We start from the raw sequence: 9,269 nt of genomic DNA, 5'->3' as shown, positions 1-9,269 counted from the left end.
GTTTCTTCTCAGCCGCTGACATAACCAATTCCTTTCTTTCTTCCTGATCATTTTCAGCATCATTCTTTCCAACACAACTTCATTTCTCAATCTGTCCATTTCACACGCTCTATCCTTCTCCACATTCATAGTCAAATGCTTCTATTCGTTTCTCTTCACTTCGTCGTAATGTCCATGTTTCTGTTCCTTACAATGTCATACTCCACAGAAAGTATTTCAGTAGTCTCTTTATTACTTATTTTTCCAGAAGTCCGCAGAAGATGCTCTTTTTTCTATTAAATCTTCCTTTGACATAGCTGTCCTTCCGACTTCCTGGCAGCAGCTCATGTTATTGCTTATAGTACATCCAAAGTATTTGAAGGTGTTCACTTACTCTACTGCCTCATTTACTATTCGCAAGTCTACCTTCTTTAATTTTCTTCCGATAATATGATCTTAGTCTTGTTTGCATTTATCTTTATCCCATAGTACTCACAGCTGTCATTTAATTCCAATAGCATGTGACTTAGTATCATCTTTCTTCTGTTAACAACGCCATATGATCAGGAAATCTTACGCAATTTATTCTCTTCCTCCTATTATCATCCCTTACATATTCTGAAAACAGTTCTTCACTAAATCCTCTAAGATGATGTTGGACAGGATAGTTGAGGAATGGCATCTTTGTCGTATTTCTGACTCCATTTCACTTCCTCCTGATACTTCTTCTCCTATCCTGAGTCTGACAAATTATTGTATAAGGATTACTGAACAACCTTCTCTCTTGCCGATCCATACATATATACTTCAGGATTCCTATCAGTTTATTCCAATCCACTCTGTCAAACACATGTTCTATGTCCACAAATACTATATACACACTTCTTTATTCTTCTCAAGAATATTCCCCGAGTTGCGATAACAGGCGGATAGTCCTCTAGTCGTGAAATTTCTTGGGAAAGATGGAAAACTCATCACGCCATGTTTCCAGTTATTCTTGGAAAAGATAAATGAGGTAGCTTTCCGTTGCTTTCCGCACACCACTCTTTCTTTCGCACCTTAAAAGATCCCAGGCGACCTCACTGTGGAGGTGAGGAGAGTGCTTTTTATTATTTAGGCTCTCCATATTTCACCGAAATTCACCACAAGAGTTAAATACCAGTTCTATCAGGGTTTTTGACCCGATCAGAGATCGGGAAACCCCATTTAGCCTTTGCCGCTCTGTATATTAAGATACTTTCTACATAACTTAAAAAATATAATATTTGAAGTTAATAATTAAACTATAATTGCATTATCTCAGATAGTGAGCAATACACAGAGTACATAACAATTGGTGGATTTAATTTATTCGACTTAGTATAACGTAATTAAAAATGAAAGTGTAAAAGTAAACATAATTCATTATCAAAAAAAAAAAAACTAATTTTTTCGTAACAGTAATGACACAAAAACACTGATACTTAATAACTTTCAGATGAACATTACAGGTTTTTGATGTGAGTGCCATTGGTGACGGAACAGATGTAGTTAGTTACACATCAATTTTATTGCACTATATCAAAGATGCGTTTTCGCAATTCGTAGAGTTGCTGTGGCGATGTAGGTAAATAAATGGCTTCCATACATAATTCGCAAATTAGGTGGTAAATCTGGCGATTTTGGAGGGCATAACATCATTAAAAATATCCTCAGCCGATCCAACGTCCAGGAAGGGTGGCATTCACTTACTGAACTTCACGATGAAAGTGTGGAGAATCGTCAACCTCTTAAAAGATTAAGTTAGGATAGGCCTACCTTTCTCCAGTTGAGTCATTAGTCATTCTGTTATGCACAGGTAGGAATGATCAGTGACGGTAGGATCGGCCAAAAAAGAAGAGGCCGTACACTGTTCATTGTACAAGAAACATGCATCTGCGTTTTTCTAGCCAATTAGTTCAAAATTTGTCTTTGAACTGTCACTATAATTTAACTCTTGTTCGCAGAAATTTCATCACGAAAAATGCTTTCTCTTACACCGATATCACCATGTCATAAAGAATAAAAAATTGCAGTGTAATTATGCACACAACAGCATAAAAAAGCCGCTAGCGCCACTAGGAAAAAATAAAAACAAATAAGCATACAGGACTTAAGGGAAGAAGTTAAAACCTTTCTTCTTCATTTTGTTATGTGTCTGATAGATTACAGTTTTTAATACCTTAGCTACAGCCATTTTTAGCAACATCATTCCTAATCACCGAGTACAAATTTGACAAAATAATATTGTAGAGTTGATCGATATTATGAAATATTCCTTAGGACTACTTAGGAGCCATATCCATAATTAGTATGTACGAATTCAATAAAAAGTTTGAATAAAATTAATCTTGGTTATTTTTCGAAGTATGTGCCCTAGGCTACTTCAATATAATGTTTAATAAACTAATGGGCATAAAAGTCCATTAAAGTAATATTCTGTGTAAATGAAAACAGTATGCTATTTAAAGAAATGAACTTCAAGGCGAAAATGCTACACGCAAAACAAGTTAGTAAAGGGACTAACTTAAGTCCATCCAGCTCAGAAAAGTATATATAGTTATGTGAAAAAGGGTATTAATACCAAAAAGCTAATGTTTGTTTGAGTAAAGGGAGATAAGTGTACTTATATCCATTTACACTATCTGGAATTGTACATACATGTTTGGTACAGAACTTATACCCTTTTACACAACCTCTAGATGAAGACACGTGTAGACCTGTAATACAGTACTTAAAATTTACTGGCAGTTTGGCAAATATACTGTATCACATAGCAAGAATAACAACATTTTTGCATATCTGATGGCTGCATATATCATTTAAATAATTCATGTGCGGTACCAACATTATGCAAGATTATGGCAAAACAGCTGCATTGTTTAATATCGAAATATCCATTGAGAACTGATGGACGATGGTTCCTGTATGCAAAAAGTGTGTTTTGCAACGTTTAATAAAACTATCTCTTCCTTCTAAATCGATACTGTGGAAATTCGAAGCCAGTAAGTCGCACAGTCCATGAACAATTATTTCATGAACTGAATCTAAGAATCAAGCATCCCAAAATACCCGTAGATACATATCACACATGTGATATCCTGAAGATGAAACTGAATTGTTTATCAGGAGATGGAAAGACAGCAGTACAAGCGTCCCTATTGCAATATCAAGATCTGGCTGATACAGTATATCTTGCAAAATCTCAAGGCAAAGAATATGCAATCAGTGGGTTATACTGCGATGCTGTATCAATATCTCAGATTATTTAACATCTAAATGGAATGAAGGTGATAATGCTGTGAACTGAGTCCGGAGTCAAACACTGATTGTTACCCATCATTTTCTCATAGTGAACTCTTGTTTGGAGGAGAGTAAAATCCTCTTTTATCTCGAATTATTGTACCTCCAACTGAGTCTTTTAACAATCAGCTGCAATGAGCAAAGAGGCAGTTATCTTTTCCTATGATCAGGGCTACAATCTGCACATAAAACACTTTCATGATATTTTAATAGGCACAATAATTATTACGATTCAATTTGTGATAAACGTATTGACAAAGTCACATGACAGTTTGACTTACAATGTTTACAGACACCAATGTTGAACACGTCTGTTGCTTTCTACAAGCGTCAATTTGGACTTTTAATTTGACCGTACATAACTGTAAAGACAGATAAGTCACATGTTCTATGTGGAGTGAAGTTGATGGTGACCAGAGGGGGGGTAATCAAATTGCATCTTGCATTTCAAAATTTCTTTATAATCTGCCTTTTTAAGTGAAACATGTAATAATGTATTCAGACACATAAGGGAGGGGGACAAAAAACTCTCACATGCTGGCTATGTGTGTATCTGTTCTGAAAAATCATCCACACCTTGAAACATTGAGTCGCAATATTTTTTTATAAAAGGTCACACTCATATGGAGTGCAACTCCGACCATGCCTAAATTCAGGGAAAGAAGAAAAACTGTGACATAAAAATCCACATTCCTCATGACTGAATGCAGCTTGTACGACTTACAGGCAAAAAGAAGCCATTCAACGTGATTGAAATGAATCAGTCAGGCTTGCTTCAATATCACTGGTCTACAGTGATTTTGCTACTGAACAAAGACAAGTATATCAACCCTAATTTGAGTGTGCTGATTACAGATCTGAAGTCCGTTTTTTTTCTATCACGTCACAATTTTAAAATAATAACATTTGTAATTTTTACATTTTTAATTACATTTAGACCCATGTTTATTTATTTTATTGCGATTTTGCTACTGGACAAACACAAGTATACCAACCCTAATTTGAGTGTTCTGATTACAGATCTGAAGTCTGTTTTTTCTATCACGTCACAATTTTAAAATAATAACATTTTTAATTTTTAATTATGATGTGTGACACTACGCTCAGGTCAAAACTGAATGTTTCTGAACACGAAGCTTGGGACACATTTGTACTAGTGTTTTTAGGAAATTGTCGAGCTGATAATTATGCTGGGAAAGTACATGCATATGCATAGAGCATTTCAGAATCTAGGCTGTTGCATGTCTTTAAACATGCACTTTCTTCGTTCACACTTTGACTTTTTTCCATCAAATTTCAGCGCTGGAAGTGACGAACATGGTGAGAGGTTCCATCAGGACACATAAACGATGGAATCCAGGTATCAGGATCAATAGGGTCCGAGCATGATGGGTGATTTCTGCTGGTTCCTACAGCTATCAACCACATACGGAAAAGTAAAGGTCTCAAGCACTTTTAACAGAGTTTTTACTGCTTACTACATATTGTAAGTGTATATATCTTCGTATAAATATATTTAAAATAAAGTAATATAACAATTTACAAACATATATAAACTAAGCTCAATTTATATCTCTGGCTTTATAGATATGTAATGGAGAGTAAGATTTAGAATTAATGCTACAGTCCCATAACTCAAAACCCTGACGTGCTGTGATGAATCTGATTACAGATCTGGAATCAGCGTATCAATTTCAGTGTAGAACACTTGAAATTTCCTCAGTAGCATACAAAAAGTTTTTTTGACCAATCTTATTCAAAGATGCTCTCGAAATGAAGAAAACTACAGAAGAAGGTGAAAGATTTCTCTGGAAAAATGTGAAATAGTTAAAATTTACAAAGGATGTTTTCATGGTATAGTTTAAAGAAACATTTGATACATCAAAAAATTTCAAGACACTGAATGTCAGGCGAAAAGGACAATCACGTAATCTACTCCAGTTACCTGTTTCATATCAGAGTCCTGTACCAATTTCTTTTCAAAATAAGAAAGATTTATTGGACCTGCTGCCGCTCGTTCCAGATGTATTTAATTCCTTTTACACTGCACTTCCAACAATCTCAACAGTACGAGACATCTATTCCGACACAATCGAAGAAGTCAATGAAGATTAGTGATTTTGATAGTGTTAAAGAAAGTGCTTATTAATTCTTAGTGGCTATAGTTTGAAAATATTATCTTAGCATTCCTTAGGTACGCTGAGGCGTATACTACTTTGAAAATAATATTTTATTGACATTAAAACGTCTAATACTATTGGTGTTATGAACAGTAAAATTTATTTTCTTCTTAAATTTGCTTAATCCTTTTTATGCAGCTGTTCAGCCATACTGGAACATTTGTGTAATTTTTTACAGTCATTATGTTTCATAATATATGAGCTTCGTGTGTTTATTCTGTAAGACATATTTTGGGGGAAAATGAGATAGTTTGTATGTAAGTTTGTGTCCAAACTTACTATAATATAAAATATATTATCAAAATATTAAAAATAAGTACAAGTTTGTAATAGAACTTCAAAAGCATTAAGCGAAGGACAAAATAACCAGAGTACATTGTAAAAAGAAATACACTAGGATTTACAGATTTGTTGCAAACTTTGTTTTTGTATTTACTCAAAAGTTAAATTTAAGACCAGGGGGGTGCAACTCTCATTGAAAGATTTCGTACATGAAATAGATATCTAACGGAGTCTGTCTTCAATAATTGATCGTTCCTTCAATAATTTCTCAGTAGGTGGCAAACAAAATCGAATTCTGCTCCAAACATGAGCGACCGTATTTTCATTAGAAATTCAAATTTTAACGTTCGAGTTCACAGACCACAGTACCAGCAGAATATAGTACTATTCACGTCTTTTGTTAATGTGTGTTATACATGTTCTTTTATTCCGTTCAACAAAATATCAGGTAAGCAGTTAATACATACTTACTGCTGATTATATAGGCTAAATGAAAATGTATTTAATTAAATTATAAATACCATATTAAACATAACGGGAATTATTGTGATGTAGTTTTGATATACTATCACTGAGCTTATTGTAAGGTGAAATGACTGACACGCTGCAAGAAAACAAATGCAAAAGAATTAAATACATAATATGTAGTATTTATTAGGGATGTAAGAAACATCACAACATTATTTTCTAAGATTCCAGTATGTCACAGAAAAACAGGGCCAGCTTGTCGTCTTTTAATTATGATTTTATGTACAAATTTTAAATACAAATACATTAAGAAACCATAAATAATTATGCACAATAGAAAATGTTCAATACATCTGTGCAGCCAATAACGTTATTAGTGCATTAGTAAACATATGTATGTTTGTCGAGTATTGTTATTGTCTTCTAGAGTTCAATTTGATTTGCGTCTTATACGTTACGAAAAATCGAATCGAAAAATCGAAGGAGAATTGGGAGGAAAATTTAAAAGGTACGCAAAACGCGTCCTTGCAAGGGGTTGGGGGCTGTACAAAACTAAATATGTGAGCTCCAAGCCTGTTGGCCACTAGTCTCACGTCTCACTCCGGGTTACGCTGCTCGTCTGAAGGAGCTCTAGAAAATTTTGAAGGGGAAGCCGAAATTGGACGTAACCTCTTAGGTACCACATACGCGAGGGGGGCTGAGATTGATCAAGTGATCACGGAACGGGGCGAGGAGGAGTTGGCTGGTGTTTGCCGTTAGGATGGCAAGACGCCGTCATCTGTTGTTCGATGACAAAGCATGTGAAGGCCGTCGGAAGAAGCGCCGTGAAATCTAATCTGCAATTTGAGAGGTCCCTGTCCTTTCAATTTGCGACTTATTGAGTGACCTCGTATATTTAATAGACTATTTATATTATCTGAACTAGGGCATACATCGTTTATAATAAGGGTGGAATATATATGGGGAAGGGAATATAGGTCCGTGGCCCATTCCTTATAGGGCTCATCCCGACAGCTAATTGAGGGGTGCTAAAGGAGTTTGGACTTCAAAACGAAGTAATTCATATGAAAGTTAGGGTGATAAAACACTGGTTAAAAATTATATTTGGGGATCAGTCGCTTCTACGGTCGATTTGCTACAAACTTCAACAAAGAGAGGGTTGGGAAAAAGGGTGGGTTTATAAACTGCAGAGAGGGCTGCATCATATAGGAATGGGATGGGTGTGGGATAGAGGTGATAATAACAGGAGGAATATATGGCGTAATGTGAAGATGCGATTAATTGATATCGAGAGGCAAGAGATTGAGCTCCAATGTTCGGAAAAGTCCTAACTACATTTACAATCAGATCTCATGCTTAACTGGGGGAGGTGTGATTACATAAATTCTTGTAACAAAGACAATAGAGCAGGTTTAGTGTGGCTAAGATTGGGGGCATGGAAGGGTAATAAAATTGTCAACGAAGAAGGAGAGCGCCTTTGTCCCCTTTGCAGAGAAAAGGACTCCTACAGACATAGTTTATTACAGTGTGTCGAATTGGAACAAGTACGGAGAAAATACCAACCACCCTCGATGCTAAGTCAGAATAGGAGTTTGCTTGCATGTCTTGACTTCATGGGGAATAGAGAATACGAACAAAAGACTGGATTGTTTCTCTTGAAGGCGAGACAGATTAGGAGTGCAGCTGTGGAAGTTTGTGATACGAACTGACGAAGGGATAATGGTATCTACCCAATTATAGACTTTTATGTCTGTTTTAGGTGAGGATATATTGTATAATGTGTTTTGTTGTGCCATTTTCATTTTAGTATGTATGTTCTTTTAGAGAGTGGTTTGATATAGTCATAGGTGAGGGGAGTGAAACCTACAAAGTAGGACTTGTTTTAGGTACAAAGCACGTACAGTCACAACACCCGTGCACTGGATTTTAGAGAAAATTACGATAATGTAACGTCTGCATGTATAATATTACTCAATAAATCCATCTATCTATCTTGTTTTTTGTTTGTTTAGTCAACTGTCGGAAGACAGGTCTGAACCTCACAAGTGATACCAACTAGGCACCACTTAATCGTCAACTATGCCAGGAGATAATGGGGTAGTGTGGCCAGTTCCTTTCCCCTTCCATTTCGTACATCGCCGATAAGCTACACATTACACTAATCAGACTTCAGATGCTTAAGCTACAAACAATTGAAGATTAAAAATAACATCCATAGTCCAAAAACATAAATTTTCAGATGAAACAAAAAACTAATTGGCATGGGTGATGTTGACACTTCAATTATGAAAGTCGTCACGTCATTTCTTAAGGTGTTGTAGAAATTTGGGAAAGCTGAAGTACATTTATAATTTACTAGGGCTGGATAAAAAGTAATGACAACAGTTCGATATTACTGACATGGCTTTATTCACAGGGGTACAACATTTACGTACCTTCTATATAGTCGCCCCCTTATTGATTACCTTTTGCCAAATGTTTGGAAGGCGTCGTACACCATCAGCGCGTCCATCTTTGTTGATGTTCCGTATTGACCGCCCTATAGCACGCATAAGTTCATCTCTGGTATTGTACCGTGTTCCTTGCAGAGGTTCTTTCACATTGGTGAAAAGATCGTAATCGCATCGATTCATATCGGGTTAGAAACTGTGGATGTTCCAGAATCTTCCATTGCCAGCGGCGTAAGAGATCCTTGACAGAAGCAGCGGTGTGACTCCTTGAATTATCATGAAGAATGATGGGATTCTGTATCACCAAGTGTCGTTTTTTCCTGAGGGCTGGACGAAGGTGGTTCTGCAGGAACCTGCAGTTGTAGTCCGCGTTTGCCGTCTGCCTTGGAGGTACAACGTGGTGCAGTATTACCCCATCAATGTCACACGTCACAATGAACATCACCTTCACAGCACTTTGTGTAGGGCGCACTTTCTTAGGACGAGAAGAACCTGGATGCTTCCATTCATTTGGTTGACGTTTCAAGTTTGATTGGTTCGTATGAGCGAGCCCAGGTTTCATCCATTGCGACGATTCGTCCAAGAAAGT

Source organism: Periplaneta americana, chromosome 1, assembly GCF_040183065.1.
Source record: "Periplaneta americana isolate PAMFEO1 chromosome 1, P.americana_PAMFEO1_priV1, whole genome shotgun sequence".
NCBI classification, from domain to species: Eukaryota; Metazoa; Arthropoda; class Insecta; order Blattodea; family Blattidae; genus Periplaneta; species Periplaneta americana.
Note: the sequence above shows the minus strand (reverse complement) of the source record.